This window comes from Narcine bancroftii, chromosome 2 (genome assembly GCF_036971445.1).
Source record: "Narcine bancroftii isolate sNarBan1 chromosome 2, sNarBan1.hap1, whole genome shotgun sequence".
In the NCBI taxonomy this organism is placed as follows: Eukaryota; Metazoa; Chordata; class Chondrichthyes; order Torpediniformes; family Narcinidae; genus Narcine; species Narcine bancroftii.
In genome coordinates, this window is record NC_091470.1 from 162,180,693 (window position 1) to 162,202,806 (window position 22,114).

General features: G+C 40.2%; 1 protein-coding gene across 3 annotated transcripts in view; it reads right to left on the bottom strand.

Annotated features, from left to right (window-relative positions):
* Positions 1–14,932, bottom strand: part of LOC138754560 (rho guanine nucleotide exchange factor 10-like protein) — a 215,546-nt gene extending 200,614 nt beyond the window's left edge. For all 3 annotated transcript variants that reach the window (XM_069918990.1, XM_069918991.1, XM_069918994.1), the window contains exon 1: positions 14,822–14,932. The gene's annotated coding sequence lies outside the window, so the exon portion shown is untranslated. The remainder of the gene's footprint in view (positions 1–14,821) is intronic.
* Between the last annotated feature and the right edge of the window lie 7,182 nt (positions 14,933–22,114).

The following is a 22,114-nucleotide window of genomic DNA, read 5'->3' on the forward strand; positions in this document are numbered from 1 at the left end:
GAACTACTAGCTCAAAAAATAGATACAATGGAAAATTATAACAGAAGAAATAACATAAAGATAGTGGGCCTTAAGGAAGATGAAGAAGGCAAGAATATGAGGGAGTTTATAAAAGATTGGATCCCTAAGACCCTAGGATGTCCAGAACTACAGCAAGAAATGGAAATAGAAAGGGCACATAGAGTATTGGCCTCTAAACCACAACCACAACAAAAACCAAGATCTATTGTAGTAAAATTCCTAAGATATACTACAAGAGAAAAGGTACTGGAGAAGACAATGGAAAAAGTAAGAGAGGGCAACAAACCACTGGAGTATAAAGGGCAAAAAATCTTCATTTATCCAGATATAAGTTTTGAACTCCTAAAGAAGAGAAAAGAGTTCAATACAGCAAAGGCGATTTTATGGAAGAAAGGGTATAAATTTATACTAAAGCATCCAGCGGTATTGAAAATATTTATTCCAGGACAACAAAACAGACTATTCTCGGATCCAGAAGAAGCACGAAAATTTGCAGAACAATTACAAAAATAGACTGAGGGAGGAAGACGGGTAATGAGAGTAAAAATGATCACGATTAATATGTATGTGGGTAAAGACAAAAATAGACTGAGGGATGAAGACGGGTAATGAGAGTAAAAATGATCACGATTGATATGTATGCGGGTAAAGAGGTATAAGAGTGAATAGAGACAATGTGCATACGTGAATGTATCTGTACTTAGAGGAAAATATAGATAGTATAGACAAGAATTAATAAGGGAAGGTAATGGAATAGAGAGAATAAGGAGGGAATTAAAAGAGTGACCTTTGTGACATATGAAAAGTGAAATCTTTTCTGGGGGGGGCGGGGTGGGGGGAAATAGCGGTCACTGCAAAATCAGTTGATGCTTGCGAGTGGATTCGCAAATCCAAATGGAGAGGGGAGATGTGGTTGTCCGACAAGGGATAAAGGACAACTCAGGAGGGGAAGGGGAGATTGGGGATAAATAAGATAGAAATAGGAGAATAAGGAAAATGTTGGATGTTGTAGGAATGTTGTCTTATAAAGAGTTGAAAATAAGAAAACAGAAATGGAAAAGGAGGAAAGGTAATGATGGAAAAAGAGAAGATAAACAAAATATAAAAGGGCTACGCTGAACTATATGACTTTAAATATTAATGGAATACATAACCAAATTAAAAGGAAGAAACTACTAAATTTAAATGAATAAATGGATTCCATTAGAAAAAATAACATATAGGTTAAGAAATAATATTGAAATATTCGAACAAGTATGGGAGCCTTACATTAAATACAATAGCGAAAACCTACCGGGGACAAACATTACCTAAGTTGATGGAAGGAGAAGGAAAGAAAAGAATGGACTCAGTAGAATTTCTGGTGTATTTTTGTTGAATGACAACATTGTCTGACTGGCTTAATGCAACCTAGATTGTATACCTAAAATGGATGAGAGGGGGGGGTGGGGGGGTGGCTTGGGAGGTGGGGGGGGGGAGAAAAAGTCACTGTATATGTGTGAAAAAGAAATAGTGTATATCATGGCTAATGTGATTTATGGTGTGAAAAATAAAAAATTTTTAAAAAAAATTAATAAATAAAAAGAAACTTCAGTTGGAAAAAAATATATTTTCTCCCCCTTCTCCACCTCATTTAAATTCAGCAAGAGCAAAATTTATCCCACATCTCGAGATTTTAAGTAATGATTTGCAAATTCTGTAAGGCGACACTTCCATTACCCGAACAGCTATAGCATGAGAGTTGCCCGTATTAGAATCAATACGAAAGGAATCAAGTCATTCATCACCACACCAGTCTCAAATTCGGGCTACAGCAAAGATAAAAATAAATTAACTAATTAGTTCATTTTCAAATCTTTTTATATAAACACAGTTCATCAGTATTTCATGTCTACCAGTGCTCCATGATTAGGGTTCCATCATATTTTGGAACATTAAGACAGCTTCAAAATAATATTAAAATAGTCTACTGAGCCATTCAGAACCTGATAGGGAACAGTAAAGCAATTCATTATATTAATAAAATCGTAACTTCTGATGGAGGACCAGGAAAGGAGAGTGCACGGGAAAAACCATAGATTTTATTCATTAAAGACTGGAAGGACAAGTTGTCGTCTTCAGCATCTGATTGCAAGATTGCATATCAGAGCCAAGTTTCTGTCCTCAGCTGGAGTAGCAGGGGAAACTACAATGTGCCACAGTGCCCGAGTTAGGAAGTGATGCCATGAAATGCATCAAGGCCAAAGACATCATTTATTAATATTGCATTTGTTTCCATTCTTCCTCATCTGAGAGTACAACTGTATAAATGCATTAAGTGACAGGCTGTTTCACTGTGCACCAAGCCTCATGCTACGCTTTCTTCATATTCACAGTATGATTTTCCCCTCAGGCACTGGGGCCCCTTAAACCAACTGTAGGTCAGATGTGCACCAGTTGAGACCAGCTGACCTGAAGTTAAACTTGTGACTCTCCTTGCCTGAGAACACAATCTGGAGGTCCTCAGAAATACTAATAATCACAAACAATTTGGGGGGGGAAAAAAGACTGATCCCATTTTGATAACAACAGAGTGGCCTCTGCAGGAGAAATCATTCCCAGAGTCCTCCACGATGGCTGCAGAGTGGCTCCCCACAGTACCATGTGGAACTTGTCCATCTAAAGGAACAATGGACATGATCTTCACCAGTAAACATTTCCAGGAAGCACCCAGTCACTAAACATTACCTTTCTCACCCTTGCTAAAAGGTTGAAATCCACCAATCAAAAGGGATGGCGAAGCATTCCTCATGATCATCCATAGATAATTGCCTCCATCTTACAGTTTGCCTCATTATTCCATGCAAGTCACAATCCTAACCAGTAGGCCCAACGATCTTGATGCTAGAGATAGATTGTTATAAAGCAAGGTTGCATCATCACACCTTCTTCAGAATTTCACAACACAATGCTGCACCTCATTAACAATAGGATTCCTCCTGGAGTGAAACCAGCCTAATGGGAAACTGTTCAACCTACACCTCCTCCACTAGGGAAGTCAGGCCACCCCAACCTCAATTACCTAGCCAGATTTTGGATGTGTTCAGACCCCACGTCAACACCAACTCATTCAACAAAGCGTACAAAAGAATTTGCCATACATCAAAAGAGAAAAAGCAGCCCTCAAGCAATCTGCTCCTGCTGAACGACACCACCGTCAGAAAATAAAGGTTGATAATAAGAACCTTAAAAAATGGACTATTTCAGATTTATTTATTGTCAGAGTACATACATGAACCTCACATACATCCCTGAAATTCTTTCACCAGCAGGTGAGGCAGAACATCGCTTCTCGGCCTTTTGGCTAAGATCAAGTGCAGCAGGTAAGGCAAAGTTATCACTTATTGGTATTGTAAAACAATGTACATACTTAAACTTTGCAATACAGAGAGAAAAAAGTGCAAAAATAAGAGTCCTTGAAAGAGTTCCTGACGGAGTTTGATGTCCAAGTGTCTGATGATGGAGGTGTTCCTGAACCTGGTGGTGCGAATCTTGTGGTACCTGTATCTCTTTCCTGATGGTAGAAGTGAGAACACAGCATGTGCTGGGTGGTGTGAATCCTTGAGGATTGTTGCTGCTCTCTGCTGGCAGCGTTCCCTGTAGATGTTCTTGGTGATGGGGAGGATGTTTGTCTGTAATGTCCTGGGCTGTGTCCACTACCTTTTACAGGAATTTCTGTTCAAGGTTATTGGTGTTCCCATACCAGACCATGATGCAGCTGGTCAGCACACTTTCCACCACACATCTGTAGAAATTTGCCAGGGTTTCATACCAAACCTCCACTAAGTCCTAAGGAAGGAGAGACACTGATGTGCTTTCCTTCATTTTTTTTAATTATTTTTCACACTTTGAACCATATTAATCAAAATACACACAAACATTTCCCTCTTGAATATACACCGTGTCATTTTCTCCCCTTTTTTACTCCCCTCCCTTCTCTCCCTCCCTCCCACCCCCCTCCAAACCCATTATGTGCTTTCCTTCATGATGCCATTGGTGTGTTGGGTCCAGGAAAGATCCTCCAAGATAGTGATTCCCAATTTGCTCACCCTCTCCACCTCTGCTTCCCCCACTGATTTTTCTTCCTGAAGTCTATAAAAAGCGCCTTAGTTTTGGTGACACTTTTGAAGACAAGGTTGTTGTTGTTGGTGCAACATTCAGCTAACTTTTCAATCTCCCTCCTGTTTGCTCATATTGCCCCTTTTTATGCAACCCACAAACATGATACCATCAGCGAATTTGTAGATGTTGTTGTACTAAACCGCAGAGTCATAAACTATTGCCACAAGCCTCGAGCCACTGGCCAGCAAACGCACAATGAAATTCACCAGTGACTTAGGCAGATGAGGACTATCAGGATGACATTTTGTCATTTGAGGATTAGAATATTTGAAATCAGAACATCAAAACCAGCACAGCTCAAGTCAGCATTGATCCTTGCTTTCCTAAGTGCTTCTAATACATAGATTTTCGCTCTATTCCCAGCTGCCCACAACAAATCAGGCCATCAGAGCATAGGAAAGGTGAGGTGGTCCTACGAGAGTTCAGGGAGTTAGGCACAAGGTTGAAGGACAAGACCTTTAGGGTTGTTTTCTCAGGATTGCTACCCATACCACATGAGGTTAAAAATAGGAGGATAATGCAGCTTAAAATGTGGTTAAAGACATGGTGCAAGAGGAAGGGCTTCAGGTTTCTGGATCATTAGGCTCTGTTCCAGGGAAGGTTGGACTGGTTCCGATGGGACGGTTTACATCTGACCTGGAGGGGGACTAATATCCTCATGGGAAGGTTTGCTAGTACTGTTCCGGGGATGGGAACCAGAATGCCAGAGCAGATAGAGGAGGGAAAAAGATGATGAAAATTGCAGGCACCATTAGAAGTATGAGGTGGAAATTTTATAAATTGCATCTATTTCAATGCAAGGAGTATTGTAGGAAATTTAGACAAGCTTAGAGCATGGATTGGCACATGGCAGGACTGGCAGCTCGATGTTCTGGGCTTCCATTGTTTCAGACGTGATAAAATGGAGGGGGGGTGGTGGTGAATGAAAGGGGGAGGAGTGGCATTGCTCATCAGGGAAAATATCAGGACAGACCAGAGGACTCATCTACTGAGGCTATATGGGTGGAGTGATGAATGAGAAAGGTATGACCACACTCTAGGGACCGACCAAAAGTCAGCTAGAATTCGAGGAGCAAATCTGTAGAGAGATAGCGGACAGCAGAAGGAAACACAAGGTTGTGATAGTAGGTGATTTTAATTTTTCACATATTGACTGGGACTCCCATTTTATAAAATGGCTGATGGCTTTGAGTTTGTTAAATGTGTTCAGGAAAGTTTTCTAAGTCAATATATAGAGGTACCAACCAGAGAGAATGCAATATTGGATCTCACATTAGGGAACAAAACAGGACAGATGAGAAAGGTATGTGTTGGGGAACATTTTGAGTCCAGTGATAATAATGCCATTAGTTTCAAGTTAATTATGGAGAAGGATAGGTCTGGGCCTCAGGTTGAGATTGTAAATTGGAGAAAGGCTACTTTTGAGGAAATGAGAAAGGACTAGAAAGCATGGATTGGGATAAGTTGTCTTCAGGGAACTTTGGTTTTCTAGGGATATTGAGAATCTGGTTCAGAAGAAGAGATGTAAAACAGGAATAGGCAACATGAAGCAAATGAGGTACTTGAGGAGTATAAAAATGCAAGAAAAACCTCAAAAAATAAATCAGAAAGCCAAAAGAAGACATGAAGTTGCTTTGGCAGACAATGTGAAGGAAAATCTTAAGGGTTTCTACAGGTTTATTAAGAGCAAAAGGATGTTAAGAGACAAAATTGGTCCTCTTGAAGATCAGATTAGTCAGCTTTGTATGGAGCCAAAAAATCTTAAATGTTTTTTTTTCAAAAACATCAGTATTCATTCAGGAAACAGGCACAGAGTTGTGGAAAATAAGGAAAATGAGCAGTGAGATCATGGAACCAATACAGATTAAAGAGAAAGTCCATGCTGTCTTAAAGCAATTAAGAGTGGATAAACCAACAGGACCTAACAAGATATTCTTGAGGGAGACTAGTGTAGAAATTGCTGGGGCTCTGGCAGAAATATTTAAAATGTCCTTAGCCATGGGTGTGGTGCCGGAGGATTCGAGGGGAGCTCACATTGTTTGTAAAAAGCCTCCAAAAGTAACCTGAAAATTATAGGCAAGCCTGACGTCAGTAGTAGGTAAATTATTGTATGGTGTTCTAAGAGATCGGATATATAATTATTTGGATAGCCAGAAAATGATTAGGGATAGTCAACATGGCTTTGTGCGTGGTAGGTCATGTTCAGCCAATCAACCAGAAAGGCTGTGGATGTTGTCTACATACTTTGAGACCTTTGACAAGTTTCAGACGCTAAGTATTCATGGTGAAGTCGTGAACTAAATTCGACAATGGCTGGACGAAAGAAACCAGAGAGTAGTGATGGATGACAGCTTCTCAGACTGGAGGCCTTTGACAAGTGGTGTGCCTCAGGGATCACTGCTGGGACCATTGTTGTTTGTCATTGACATCAATGATCTGGATGATAGGGTGGTAAATTGGATCAGCAGGTTTGTAGATGACACTAAGATTGGAGGTTTTATGGACAGTGAAGGCTGCTTTCAAAGCTTGCAGAGGGAATGGACCAGCTGGGAAAAATGGCAGCTGGAATTTAATGCAGACACATGTGAAGTGTTGCAATTTGGAAGGACAAACTAAGAAAGGACATACACGATAAATGGTAGGGCACTGAGGAATATGGTAGAACAAAGGGATCTGGGAATACAGATACAGAATTCCCTGAAAGTGGCATCACAGGTGGGTAGGATTGTAAAGAGAGCTTTTGGCCTTCATAAATCAAAATACTGGGTTGAGGGGTTGGGATGTTATCAGACATTGGTGAGGCCAAATTTGGAGTATAGTGTGCAGTTTTGGTCACCTAACTACAGGAAAGATATTTTAAAAAATAGAAAGAGTGCAGAGAAGATTTAACGAGGATATTGTCTGAACTTCATGAAAGGGTGAAACAGGTTAGGACTTTATTCCCTGGAACATAGGAGAATGAAGGGAGATTTGATAAAGGTATTTAAAATTATATGGGGATAGACAGAGTAAATGTAGGTAGGCTTTTTCCAAGGAGGGTAGGTGAGATACAAACCAGAGGACATGGGTTAAGAGTGAAAGGGGAAAAGTTTAGGGGGAAACTTCTTCACAGAGTGGTGGGAGCGTGGAATGAGCTGCCAGATGAGGTGGTGAATGGGACCTCAATATTAACATTTAAGAGGAATTTGGACAGATACATGGATGGAGGAGGTATGGATGGCCATTGGTCTCTTAGTTTAATTTTTTTTTAAATCACTAATCTGGAGAAAGAAGCAAGTCATTCTTGAACACAAGAGGCTGCCATTTCAAAAATAATAGTCTCACAAAATGCAACATAGTGACCAAATGGGCCCAAGTGCCCTGTAGAATCTCAACAGGAGAGAACTAATAGCTAAAAAAAATTACAGACTTTTAGAAAAGTTGCCAACAAGTACAGACCAAGCCATTGTCTAGCCCAAAGTCACATTACAAGCATTCTGCAGGTATGACTTGTTTTTGAGAAATCATTTGTACAGAGAAATGCTCTGCAAACCAGAAAGCATTATTGTCTGCAAGTGAAGAAGGTCATTGGAGATATTTAGATATGTTCTTGATCTGGAAGGGAATCAAGACCTACGGGATTGAAAACATTAGTACATCAACTATGATGGAATGGGAGGAGTCACGTGATGGAATAGTGGGCGGTCAGGGAATTCCAGCCCTCTCCGGAAAAGTTAAAAAAACGCACAAAACACAAAGGAACAAGAGTTAAAATTAAAACAAAGTAAAAATAAAGGTGAGAAGAAAATGGCAACAAAGAGAGAAAAGTCGAAAACAACGGGAAGAAGAGAAGAAGAAAGAACGTCGGAAGAAGTTGAAGGCCTTACCTGTCCAAGTAGGCCCACCGCTGAGAGAGAAGCCCGCTCCCTCAGGTCAGTGGATGTCCCGAGCTCGGGACTACAAAAATGGCTGGAGGAGCCGAGTAAAAGTGCTCAACTCCTCGCGCATGCGCGATGCGCATGAAAAAAAACACACTGACGGGAAGGGGAACAGCTGCAGAGTCGATCTCCACAGCTGAGAGAGACACCTGCAACACAGCAACAGGTGCAGAACAGAGAAAATAACGACAACAAGAAAGAAGAGGGTAAAAAGAAAACAAGGAAACAACAGATGGTCAACCCAGAGGAAGAAGAACAGAAAGAAATGGAAGAAGAGGAGAAAGGCAAAACAATGAATATATATTTTTTAAAGAATATATGGAATCAGTGAAAGAATGGCAATTACAAGAATTTAATGAGATAAAAAGAAGAATTAAGAGTGCAGAAGAAAAAATGAATAAAATAGAAATGGTCATATCAGAGATAGGAAAAAGAGGGGATAATGTGGAAGAACGAGAAATAATTGTAGAAATGGAAGTAGAGGACTTAAAAGAGAAATTAGAAGAATCTAATAAAAAAGTTAAAGAGGCACATGAGCTGTTAGCTCAGAAGATAGATATAATGGAAAATTATAATACAAGAAATAATATAAAGATAGTGGGCCTTAAGGAAGATGAAGAAGGCAAGAATATGAGAGAATTTATAAAAGACTGGATCCCCAGGGTCCTAGGAAGACCAGAATTACAGGAAGAAATGGAAATAGAGAGGGCACATAGAACATTAGCCCCGAAACCACAACCGCAGCAAAAACCAAAATCCATTTTAGTAAAATTCTTAAGATATACAACAAGAGAAAATATATTGGAGAAAGCAATGAAGAAAATAAGAGAAGACAAAAAGGCACTGGAATACAAAGGTCAAAAAAAATTTTCTATCCAGACATAAGTTTTGAACTCCTGAAGAAGAGGAAGGAGTTCAATACAGCAAAAACGATCTTATGGAAAAAAGGATATAAATTTATGTTAAAGTACCCAACGGTACTTAAAATAGTTATTCCAGGGCAACAAAACAGACTATTCTCGGATCCAGAGGAAGCACAAAAATTTGCAGAACAACTACAAAACAAGCAGAGACATGAAGACATGTAATAAGAGTAAAAATGACCACGAACTATATGTATGTGTGTATATGGGTGTATATATATATATATATATATTCATGTGTATACATGAATATATATATATATATTCATGTGTATACATGAATATATATATATATTCATGTGTATACATGAATATATCGATATTTAGAGGAAAATATATAGAGTATAGATAAGAATTAATAAGGGAATGAAAGAGAATAGAGGGAATAAGGAGGGAATTAAAAGAGTGACCTTTGTGATATATTAAAATTGAAATCTTTTCCGGGGGGGGCTGGGTGGCGAGGAGTTGCGGTCACTGCAAAATCAGTTGACGTTTGCGAGTGAATTCGCAAATCCAAACGGAGAGGGGAGATGTGGCTGCCCGACAAGGGATAAAGGGCAACTCAGGAGGGGGAGGGGAGAATGGGGTTAAAGAAGTTTTAAATAGGAGAATAAGGAAAATGTTTGATGTTTTAGAAATGTTGTCTTATAAAGTGTTTAAAACAAGAAAGCAGAAATGGATAAGAAAGAAAGGTGATGATGGAGAAACGGAAAGGGAGATAAAAAACGTATGAAATGGCTATGTTGAACTATATGACTTTAAATATTAATGGAATACATAACCAAATCAAAAGGAAGAAACTGCTAAATTTACTGAAAAAAGAAAAAATTGATATAGCATTTGTGCAAGAAACACATTTAACTGAATTGGAGCACAAGAAATTAAAGAAAGATTGGGTAGGACATGTAGCAGCAGCGTCGTATAACTCAAAAGCAAGAGGAGTAGCTATATTAATCAGTTAAAATGTGCCAATTAAAATAGAAGAGGAAATAATAGATCCAGCAGGGAGATATGTAATGATAAAATGTCAGATATATTCGGAGTTTTGGAATCTACTCAATGTATATTCACCTAACGAAGAAGATCAAAAGTTTATGCAAGATATTTTTTTGAAGATAGCAGATACGCAAGGGAACATATTAATAGGAGGGGATTTCAACCTGAATTTGGATTCAAATATGGACAAAACTAGGAAAAAAATTAACAGAAAAAACAAAGTAACCAAATTTATAATTAAATCGATGGAAGAAATGCAACTTTTGGATATATGGAGGAAACAGCACCCAAAGGAAAAGGAATATTCATATTATTCGGGTAGACATAAAACATACTCAAGAATAGACCTATTTCTGTTATCAGCTCATATGCAAGATAGAGTAAGAAAAACAGAATATAAAGCTAGAATATTATCGGACCATTCACCCTTGATATTGACAATAGAGTTAGAGGACATCCCTCCAAGAATGTATAGATGGAGATTAAACTCCATGCTACTTAAAATGCAGGATTTTAGAGAATTCATTGAAAGACAAATTAAAATGTACTTTGAAATAAATACGAATCAGTGAAAGATAAGTTTATACTATGGGATGCAATGAAAGCGTTCATTAGAGGGCAAATAATAAGTTATGTAACCAAGATGAAGAAAGACTATAATCAGGAAACAGAGCAGTTGGAAAGGGAAATAGTAAATATAGAAAAAGAATTAGCAATGAAGGAAGATACAACTAAAAGAGAATTGGCAGATAAAAAATTAAAATATGAAACACTACAAACATATAAGGTGGAGAAGAACATAATGAAGACAAAACAGAAATATTATGAACTAGGGGAAAAAACGCACAAAATTCTAGCATGGCAGCTTAAGACAGAACAAACTAAGAAAATGGTATTGGCATCAAGGAAAAAAGACAAACAAATCACATATAATCCAACGGAGATCAAAGAAAACTTTAGAGAATTTTATGAACAATTATACCAAATTGAAAACGAAGGGAAAGAAGGCAAAATAGATGAATTTTTAACTAAAATTGAACTACCAAAATTACAAATAGAGGAACAAAATAAATTAACAGAACCATTTGAAATAGTAGAAATACAAGAGATAATAAAAAAAAACTACCAAATAATAAAACACCAGGAGAGGATGGATTCCCAATAGAATTCTATAAAACATTTAAATATTTATTAATTCCTCCCCTCCAGGAAGTAATCAACCAGATTGACAAAACACAAAGCTTACCAGATTCATGTAAAACAGCAATAATTACAGTAATACCAAAGCAAGGGAAAGATCCACTCGCACCAGCGTCATATAGACCAATATCATTACTTAACACAGATTATAAGATAATAGCTAAACTATTAGCAAACAGATTAGCAGAGTATGTACCTAAAATGGTAAATCTAGACCAAACTGGATTTATTAAAAAAAGATGCAAAACAGACAATATTTGTAAATTTATTAACTTAATTCATGCAGTAGAAGGGAGTAAAGCTCCAAAAGTAGCAGTTGCTTTAGACGCAGAGAAGGCCTTTGACAGACTAGAATGGAATTATTTATTCAAAGTATTGCAAAAATTCAGTTTACCAGAGAAGTATATTAATTGGATTAAAGCATTATATAAGGGGCCATTGGCGAAAGTGACAGTAAATGGATATATATCAAAGCAATTTAACAGATCAACAAGGCAGGGATGCCCACTATCACCCTTATTGTTCGCGTTAGCTATAGAACCACTAGCAGAATTGATAAAAACAGAAAATAATATAAAAGGGATAAAAATAAAAGACAAGGAATATAAAATCAGTTTATTTGCAGATGATGTTATAGTATACTTAACAGAACCAGAACTATCAATAAAAGAATTATATAAGAAATTGAAGGAATATGGAGAAGTGTCGGGTTACAAGATTAACATAAATAAAAGTGAAGCAATGCCAATGAATAATGCGGATTTTTCAAAATTTAAGAAGGAATCACCATTCAGATGGCAAATGCAAGCAATAAGAAACCTAGGTATACAAATAAATAAAAATCTCGGCCATCTATATAAACTCGATTATTATCCATTAATGAAAAAACTACAGGGCGATTTAGAGCATTGGAAAGATTTACCATTAACACTAATAGGAAGGATAAACTGTATTAAAATGAACATTTTCCCAAGGATATTATACCTATTTCAGGCATTGCCAAAACACTTGACAGAGAAATTCTTCAAGGAGTTAAAGAAAATAATAAGGAAATTTTTATGGAAAGAGGGGAAACTGAGGATAGCACTAGATAAATAAACAGAATGGTATAAACAAGGAGGCTTACATCTGCCAAATTTTAAAAATTATTATAGAGCCGCACAATCAAGATACCTATCAGATTTTTACCAAACAAGGGAAAAGCCAGATTGGACTAGATTAGAACTAGATAAAATAGGGGAAAAGATACCTGAACACATATTATATAAATGGGATGAAAAATTGGTACAACGTAGGAGTTCTCCAGTATTACATCATCTGCTCAATATTTGGAAGAAGATTCATATAGAAAGGAATAAAACAAATTACCAATTACCAAAACTAATATTGACGCAAAATCAGTTACTCCCTTTTACAATAGATAACCTTTCCTTTAGAGAATGGGAGAAAAAAGGGATCAAAAGAATAGAAAATTGTTTTTCAGGAAATAGATTATTATCCTTTGAACAAATGAAAGATAAATACAATATAACTCAAGATACAGTGCTGGCATATTACCAATTGAGATCCTACTTGAAGGACAAATTAGGAAGCAGTCTGAGTTTACCAGAGGGAAGTAACTTTGAATATGTGATTACAGATACAATGATAATCAAAAGATTTATAACAAATATGTATATTAAACTGCAAGAAAAGGAGAATGAGGAAACAAATGGTAAAACTAAACAAAAATGGGAACAAGATTTAAATATAAAGATAAAAAAGGAAACATGGGAGAAGTTATGCTCTGGAACGATGAGAAATACAATAAATACGAGGTTACGTATGATACAATATAATTGGATACACAGGCTGTACATTACACCTCAAAAGTTAAATAAATGGGACCCACAGTATCTGACATATGTTTTCGATGTAAAAAAGAAATGGGAACAACAATTCATGCAATCTGGACATGTGAGAAAGTAGAAAAATTTTGGGAAGATCTAAACCAGATATTAAATAAAATTACAGAAAACAATATACCAAAAAACCCAGAGATCTTCCTCCTAAGTAACATAAAAAACAAAGAATTTGGACTTGATTTGGATGGTGCACAAAAAAGATTTGTTAAGATAGCTCTAGCCATAGCAAAAAAATGTATTATGTCAACCTGGAAATTGGAAGATAATTTGAGAATACAACAATGGTATATAGAAATGAATAAATGTATTCCATTAGAAAAAATAACATATAGTTTAAGAAATAATATTGATATATTTGAACAAATATGGGAGCCATACATAAAACACAATAGAGAAAACCTACCGGGGACATTTACCACCTAAATTAACGAAAGGAGAAGGAAATGAAAAGAATGGACTCAGTGGAATTTCTTGTTTATTTTTATTGAATGACAACATTGTGTGACTGGTTTAATGTATCTTAGATTTTGTACTTTAAATGAATGGGAGGGGAGGTAGGGAGGGTGTGATGGGAGGAGGGGGGGGTGAAAATGACACTGTATATATTTGAAAAGGAAAATGTATGCATCTTGGTCAATGTAGTTTATGGTGTGAAAAATAAAAAAATGTTTTTAAAAACTATGATGCAATGGTGGGGCAGACTCAAAAGGCCAAAATTCCCCTCTTGTATCTCATGGTCTTAAGAGTGAGAGAGGATCACTGGATTCTCCCTCCCACCCATCGACGTGACCGACCGGGATCATTAAAGAAGATGTGCAAAGTGACTGAGGACCCCTTCCACCCCTCACACAATCTCTTTCAGCTGCTCGCGTTGGTCAAGAGATACAGGAGTATCAGAGCCAGTCCCACCAGGCTTCTTCCCAGAGGTAGGGAGCATGCTAAACGACCAAAGGAATTATGCTCACTCACCATCCGAGACACTCAAAACAGGAAAACATATATTTATTTGTCCACCTGAATACTTGTCCTGAGTATGCATTGTTTGTCTGCATAGGTGTTGGGTCTGGTTGTACTTGTTTGTGCAGATAACACCCAGTGGTGGTGAGCAGTTCAACAGGAGGTGGAAGAGGTGCTTGGGAGTGGAGTCATCGTATTGGCAGGTTTTGAGTCACAGGTAAGCCAGTCCCGACAAGGAGCCACATCTACAGGGTTTATTCAACAGCTTGCAGTTGAAAGTTGTCAGCTGCCCCAGAAGCATTTGAAATTCGCCTGCAGGGCGCTTAAGTATTCGACCACTTGATAAAGTTGGCTCATGATTCATTGCAAGGAATGGATCCAACAAACTGCAATCAATCCTCTCCAGCACCTTGAAAGCCGAGAAGGCTTCCGCAAGCCCACAGCACGCACGAAATAGGCGCTCACACGTCCAAAATAAAAGTGAACACCAATGGTCTCGTCAACAAACCCCACCCATTTCAAAAAACAAGGTTCACCTGGGGGTGGTTACCTTGCAGTGGCTCGGTCACCGTTCTCCAGTGAATGCAAAGGCGAGTTGCTGTTTAAACCCCCCCCCCCCCCCCCCCACTCCCCCTCCCACTCCGCCCCGTTCCAGCCAGCCTTTGTGGAGCACTGACACCGTGCCGGCCACGGTATTGTCAGATATATGAAAACAGGGTCGAAACAGACTTTGTCCACTTACCCAGCGAGGTCTTTGTTGCCCCACATACAAAGAAGCCGGGGCGGCTGCTGCAGGACTGAGCTGAGACGCGCCAAGGGTGGGAACATAAAAGCCTCGTCGCTCACATCAGACCATCGCAGTCGGGCACAGCAGCAGAAGCCCCCCCCCCCACCAAAAGTCAATTGCTGCCAACTTCCACTGTCCCCCCAGGACAGGACACGGTGCCCCCCACCCCCGGGTCCCTCTCGCCCCGCTCTCTTGCTCGATGGAAAGATCCTGAACGGAGCTGGGCAGCCGCACGCCCAATGGGATGAGTGCAAATCGCTCCACGATCCTCCCGGAGCACTTCGCCCCTGCTGTTGCAGCAATGAATATTTATCAGTCGCTGGGCTTCAGTGTCGGGCCATGAATAGCGAGTGGCCGGGGAGGGGGGGGGCTCTCTCCCAATCTTGCGCTGCAAATCTCAGTCCAACTTTCTTGTTTCCCAGGGCAGGGGGAAGAGAGAGGGAAAAGAATCAATAAATCTGGGCGGGAGGTTCATGATTGCAACTCTCATTAGACAGCCTGGTATCCAGGATACCAGCAAGCAGTTGTAACGACAGCAGTGTGATGTCCAAGGGTGGGGGGTAGCCTTGCCTGTCCCTAGTCAGCCACCAACGCGTGCTTTGTTTGATTCTCAAGGCGTTTAGTATTCCAAAAAGTCATTCAAGAATTCATCCAAAGCGAGATTCTCTGCTCCTTGGATACAGGATGATTTTTTTTAAATTAAGGAGTAATTTAATATTCCAGGATACATTTGTTTTAGATGTGATTGATCAGGGGGTAAAAAAGGAGGAGGAGTTGCTCTGATTGTTAAGGAGGACATTACTGCCCTGAGGTGGCAGGATGGTCTGGAGGGATCGACCAGTGAGGCTGTTTGGGTGGAATTGAGGGGTGGAGGAGGCAAGAGGGTCCTAATAGGGGTGTATTACAGACCACCGAATGGGCCAAGGGAATTAGAGGAACAAATTTGTAGGGAGATAACGTATATGTGTGAAAATCATAAGGTAGTGATCATGGGAGATTTTAACTTCCCACACATTGATTGGGATACCCATACGGTTCGAGGGCTGGAGTTCGTTAAATGTGTTCAGGATTGTTTTCTAAATCAGTTAGTAGAAGAACCGACTCGGGACGGTGTAATACTGGATCTCCTGTTAGGGAACGAGCTAGGTCAGGTAGCGGACATTATTGTTGGAGAACCAATTGGGTCGAGTGATCATAATTCTGTTACTTTTAGGGAAGAGCAAGAAGAGGCCTAAAGTTGAGGTTCTGGATTGGAAAAGAGCAAATTTCGAAGGAATAAGAAGGGATTTGGGGAGTATTGAGTGGGACAGGATATTTTCAGGTAAGGATGTTAATGAAAAATGGAAGATATTCAGAAAAGAAATTTTGAGGGTACAGAGTAGTTATGTCCCAGTCTGGATCAAAGGAAAGGCTGGAAGTCATAGGGAGGCTTGGTTTTCGAGGAATATTGGAAATTTGGTTAGGAGATAAAGGGAGGTGTACCAGAGGTATAAAGAGCAGGGAGCTGAGAAGTTGAAGGAGGACTACAAGGAGTGTAGAAGGAATCTTAAGAAAGAAATTAGAAAGGCCAAAAAAAGGCATGAAGAGGCTTTGGCTGACAGAGTAAAAATAAATCCAAAGGGTTTCTATAAGTACATTAAAAGTAAAAGATTAGTGAGAGATAAAATTGGACCCCTTGTAGCTAGCGAGGGTAGGCTGAGTGAGAAGTCTGAGGAAATGGGGGAAATTTTGAATGATTTCTTTGCCTCGGTATTCACTAGGGAAAAAAAATGTTGAACTAGTTGTAGTGAAGAAAAATAGTGGGGAGGTCATGAAGCATATAAGGATAACTGAGGAGGTAGTGATGGCTGTGTTAAAAAAGATAAAGGTGGATAAATTTCCCGGACCGGACAAAATATTCCCTAGGACACTCAGGGAGGCTAGTGGACAGTTAGTGGGGCCATTAACAGAGATATTTAGGATGTCACTGGCCACGGGGGTGTTGCCAAAGGATTGGAGGGTGGTGCATGTGGTTCCTCTGTTTAAGAAAGGGTCCAAATGCAAACCTGGGAATTATAGGCCTGTAAGTCTGACGTCTGTGGTGGGCAAGTTGATGGAAAGTGTTCTGAGGGATGCTATTTACAAATTTTTGGAGGTACAGGGATTGATAGGGAGTAATCAGCATGGTTTTGTCAGGGGTAGAACATGCTTGACAAACCTGATTGAGTTCTTCGAGGGGGTTACAAAAAAGGTTGATGAAGGGAAAGCTGTGGATGTTGTCTATTTGGACTTTAGTAAAGCTTTTGACAAAGTTCCCCACAGGAGGTTAGGAAAAAAGGTGGAGGCATTAGGTATAAATAAGGAGGTAGTGAAATGGATTCAGCAGTGGTTGGATGGGAGGTGTCAGAGAGTAGTGGTATAAAATTGTTTGTCCAATTGGAGGCCGGCGACTAGGTCCTGGGTCCACTATTATTTGTTATATATATTAACGATCTGGATGTAGGGATGGAGAATTGGATAAGCAAGTTTGCGGATGACACAAAGATTGGTGGTGTTGTGGACAGTGAGGTAGATTACCGTAGATTAAAAGGTGATTTAGGAAGGCTGGAGGTGTGGGCTGAGAAATGGCTGATGGAATTTAATACAGATAAATGTGAGGTGCTACATTTTGGAAAGGCAAATTTAAATAGGTCATATACATTGAATGGTAGACAATTGAGGAGTGCAGAGCAACAAAGGGATTTAGGAGTTATGGTAAATAGTATCCTCAAGGCTGATACTCAGGTAGATGGTGTGGTGAAGAAGGCATTTGGAATGTTGGCCTTCATAAATCGGAGTATTGAATTCAAGAGTAGGGAGGTTATGATGAAATTGGACAAGGCATTGGTGAGGCCAAATTTGGAGTACTGTGTACAGTTTTGGTCACCAAATTATAGGAAAGATATAAACAAAATAGAGAGAGTGCAGAGAAGGTTCACGAGAATGTTGACAGGATTTCAGGGTCTGAGTTACAGGGAAAGGTTGTGCAGACTGGTGCTTTTTTTCTCTGGAGCGTAGAAGATTGAGAGGGGACTTGATAGAGGTGTTTAAGATTTTAAAAGGGACAGACAGAGTAAATGTGGATAGGCTTTTTCAATTAAGAAAGGGGGAGATTCAAACTAGAGGACATGGTTTATGATTGAAGGGGGAAAATTATAAGGGGAACATGAGGGGAAATTTCTTTACGCAGAGGGTGGTGGGGATGCGGAATGAGTTTCTGGCAGACGTGGTCGAGGTGGGATCATTGGTTATATTTAAGGAAAGACTGGATCGTTACATGGATAGGAGGGGACTAGAGGGGTATGGACCGGGTGCTGGTCAGTGGGACTAGGAGGGTGGGGATTTGCTACGGCATGGACTAGTAGGGCCGAACTGGCCTGTTCTGTGCTGTAAGTGGTTATATGGTTATAATTAGCAAGAAAGGAGCCTCAGCTTTGGAATTCTTCTATCCCAGTTATTCAAACAAAACCTATCCTCTAGAATTTATTATCAATGCCATTCTAGATCCATTGCCCCAGATTTTTAAATACAGTCCTGTGATTCTGTGCACTCGCCATCCATTCTTGTGGATGTTGTGAGCAGAGTGGTGCATTCAGCGCCGGCGGCAGGGCTTCGAATCCGCCTCCGTCTCGAAGGGCTGGTTTCCTCCTGCACTGACCATAACCACACCAGCAGGGCGAGTATAAGACAGCTCTAATAAACTAATATGTGCACTGAGAGGTCTTGTCTCTCTGCAAGACCAACCTGGAAGATTAGACAGTAGCTCCGGACTGCTTTATAGACAAGGTCACCGGGATATATATCACCCACCCTTCAAATCCTACCGGGTTTGTAGGTGTAATTGGCCGGCAGGGGCTCATGGGCCAAAAGCGTCTGTATGTTGAAAAAATTAGATTGGTGATTGGAATTAGCAGCTCTACCGTTTCCAGTTCAGAGATCAAGGAGCTTATTGCGGTCTTTTGTGCGGCATCCCAGACAGTCTGAGTATCTGTCTTTAGGCCCTTTTTAAAAAAATTATGGCTTTAAATGCGCTAAACCTCCATAAATCCTCCACTCTCGGCTCCAAGATGCTGAATCCGATGCTTCCTCAGACTGGTTGCACAGGTAGAGTGGAGCGCTTCGCCTCAGTCCAGAAATGTACAGGCTAGGGTTGGGCTGATGACCTTGCGATGATGCCGTCAGCCCGTGACCCAGGTCCCAGTCATAGTAGCTGTAACACTGCATATGTGATGGAGGTTGGAGTTCCTTGGCATGCCAAAGGGGCGGCGCCGGGCAGAAGAAGGATCAGTGGCCATCTTCATAACCCATAATCCCCCACGCTGTTGGAGACTAACGGCTGAAGGACTCACACTACACTGTGGGCTGCTGGAGACTATCTTGTGGGAATCAGATATTGGGACCAGGATCCTTGAGAAGCGGATGGTGAGAGGTGCCCCTGAAGGGTCTTGAGCACTGGTCGCATCAGAGGTTCAGATTTGGGAGCTCAGATTTGTGAGTGGATCGGACAGGAATGGGTACAGCTGCAGAAGTTGCAGGAGTGCTGGAGCTGAATCCATGGATACTCAGTATCTCTGAAGGGATTCTCTCTTGATTCTCTTTCCCTCCCTGCTGGGGGTGCTGGTCTGCACCACTGGCACCTCTTTGGACACCTTTATGGCAGGTAAAAGTTGATGTATTTTGAGTCAAATAACATATTTACTACATGACAATAAAGGAATTTTAACATCAGAAAGCACCACCATCTTCCCAGTCACAATCTCTCCTTGCTGCTCCCTTCAGACAGAAGCATGAAATCCAACACCTCAAGGTTCAAGAACTGTGTTTAAACAACTATCAGGGTCTTGAACCTTCCCATACTACCCTAACCATAAACTACACTGGGACCAACAAAAGAACTGTCTGTGACACTCTTTTTTTCTTGCACTAACTGCAACTATGAAAATTTATTTAGCTGTGCTTTTATTTTTATTATCTTTTTCCATATTGGCATTTATGGCAATATTATATTTGGTATATTTGTGAGGGTAGGTATGGTCTGGGCCTAATGACCCACTCACCCAAGGAAAGTGCACATATAATACGTTGCCTCTCCTTTCTTGGTGTAGTGATCGCCACGTGGCCACTGTCTGGCTTGCCAAGTGGGGGGGGGGGGGTCACTGCAAGTGGCCTCTCTGACATTACTGCATCCGCAGCAACACCTTCCCATTGGCATCCCCCGTTTTCACTGAGTTTGCTACGTTCGCTCTACCTGTGCTACGTCGTGGCATGACCGAAGTATAACTGGATGGGTAGGCCTTGGTTGGCAGCCAGCCTAAGAGAAGGAAAACTATTTAAAACCCGGGCAGAAGGAGCTCATTCGTCTTGTCAGGCCATCCATCTAGGAGAAGGACACTCCAAAGTAACACCTATGACCCGAGGACCAACCCAGTGTGCTAGGCCATAGCAGAGAAACCTTGGGTGTAAAGGCTGGAGTGCACACACTGCACTCCACCGAAAAGATTCATTGTGCAGCTTTGAAGGACCTACAATCCTTTCAAAATCTTTGTTGGCAAAGCCAAGCCAAAAATATTTGGTGCATATTACATAGTGGCAAGAACAAGTTTTGGTGCATCTGTTCATTGTACTTGTGTGCATGGCAATAAACTCACATTGTACTGTGTGCAGTTCTGGTCACCATACTTGAAGAAGGATATACTGGCCTTGGGGGCAGTCAACAGGAGGTTCACCAGGATGATGCCAGAGATGAGGGGGTTGACCTACGAGGAGAGACTAAATCGCCTGGGATTATACTCACTCGAATGCAGAAGAACGAAAGGAGAACTTAAAGAAGTATATAAAATTATGAAAGAGATAGATAAGATAGAGGCAGGAAAATTGTTTTCACTGGTAGGTGAGACCAGAACGAGGGGACACAGCCCCAAGAAGCAGTTGAGGCTAATTCATTAAACGTATTTAGTGTTCAGTTAGATAGATTTTTACATTAAAAAAAGAAATTAAGGGATATGGGGAAAAGGCCGGCAGGTGGAGTTGAGTCAATGATCAGATCAGCCATGATCTTATTGAATGGCGGAGCAGGCTCGACGTTCCGATGGCTGACTCCTGCTCATATTTCTTATGTTATGTTGATATTAATTATGCCTTTCCCAGATGTAATGTTCGGTGAGGTAACATTTAATGGAGGCTTAGCTGTATATAATTAAAGGTTTATTTCTTTATGCTGAATACCAATCTCCTCCCTGTACTCAATGGATATCACTTTTCACATGTCCCACCACAATTAATCATTCAATCCACAGTCAGCAAACTCTGTGAGTCATGAGGTGGAGTGTGACAGATAGCTATATTTATATTCTGTTTACTTGTGGCTAAGAAACAGTTAAGAACTATTCTGTAGACTCACCTTGCCAACTCATCATTAGATCAAGGAGTTACTTTTAAGAGAAGAGCATCTCTTGATACCTCAAGCACGAAGCGTTGGTTATGTATTTTTACCTTTGCTAGATAAAGGACACTGTTTGACCTGCTGAATTTCTCCAGCATTATTTACATCAATAGTTATGTTGTTTTTTTTAGCATATTTGCACACCTTTCTGGGGCATTAATTATGGCAAGAAATCAATTAGGTGGCTGAGCTAAATTTAAATTTAGGCTTACAGCTTGTTAACTGGACACTTTTCCCCCCCTCCCCACAAGTCCATGCCACCCAATTTACACCCCGTTAACCTCCACCCTCAGCATGTTTTGAATGGTGGGAGGGAACCTCAGAGAAAACCCACATAGACACGGGGAGAACATACAAATTCCTTACAGACAGCGTGGGATTTGAACCCTGGTCCGGTCCCAATTGTTGGTACTAACCACTAGGCAAACCGTACTGCCCTCGATTCATTTTTCTTGTGGCAATAATTTGGGTTGTAGTAGCAATGACTGTAATTTGTAACAGAGTATATAGAAATGTTTTTGGAAGATAAATTGGGAAAGGTTTGTTAGAGTAGGTCACATAGAAACACTTTAAAACAGATCTTATTTAAAATACTGGAACTCTAGTCCATGCTAGACATATTGGGGCTTCAGAAATTTTGCAAGAACTTTGAAGAGTGCTCAAGAGACTTCACTAATGAATTATTGTTTACAAAAGGCAACAAATGAAAGATCTTCTTGGAGCCACCTTCTGTCTGGAGATGGTCATGTGGTTTTGCAAGCAGAGAGAGTCAAACAGGCTTTCTTTCA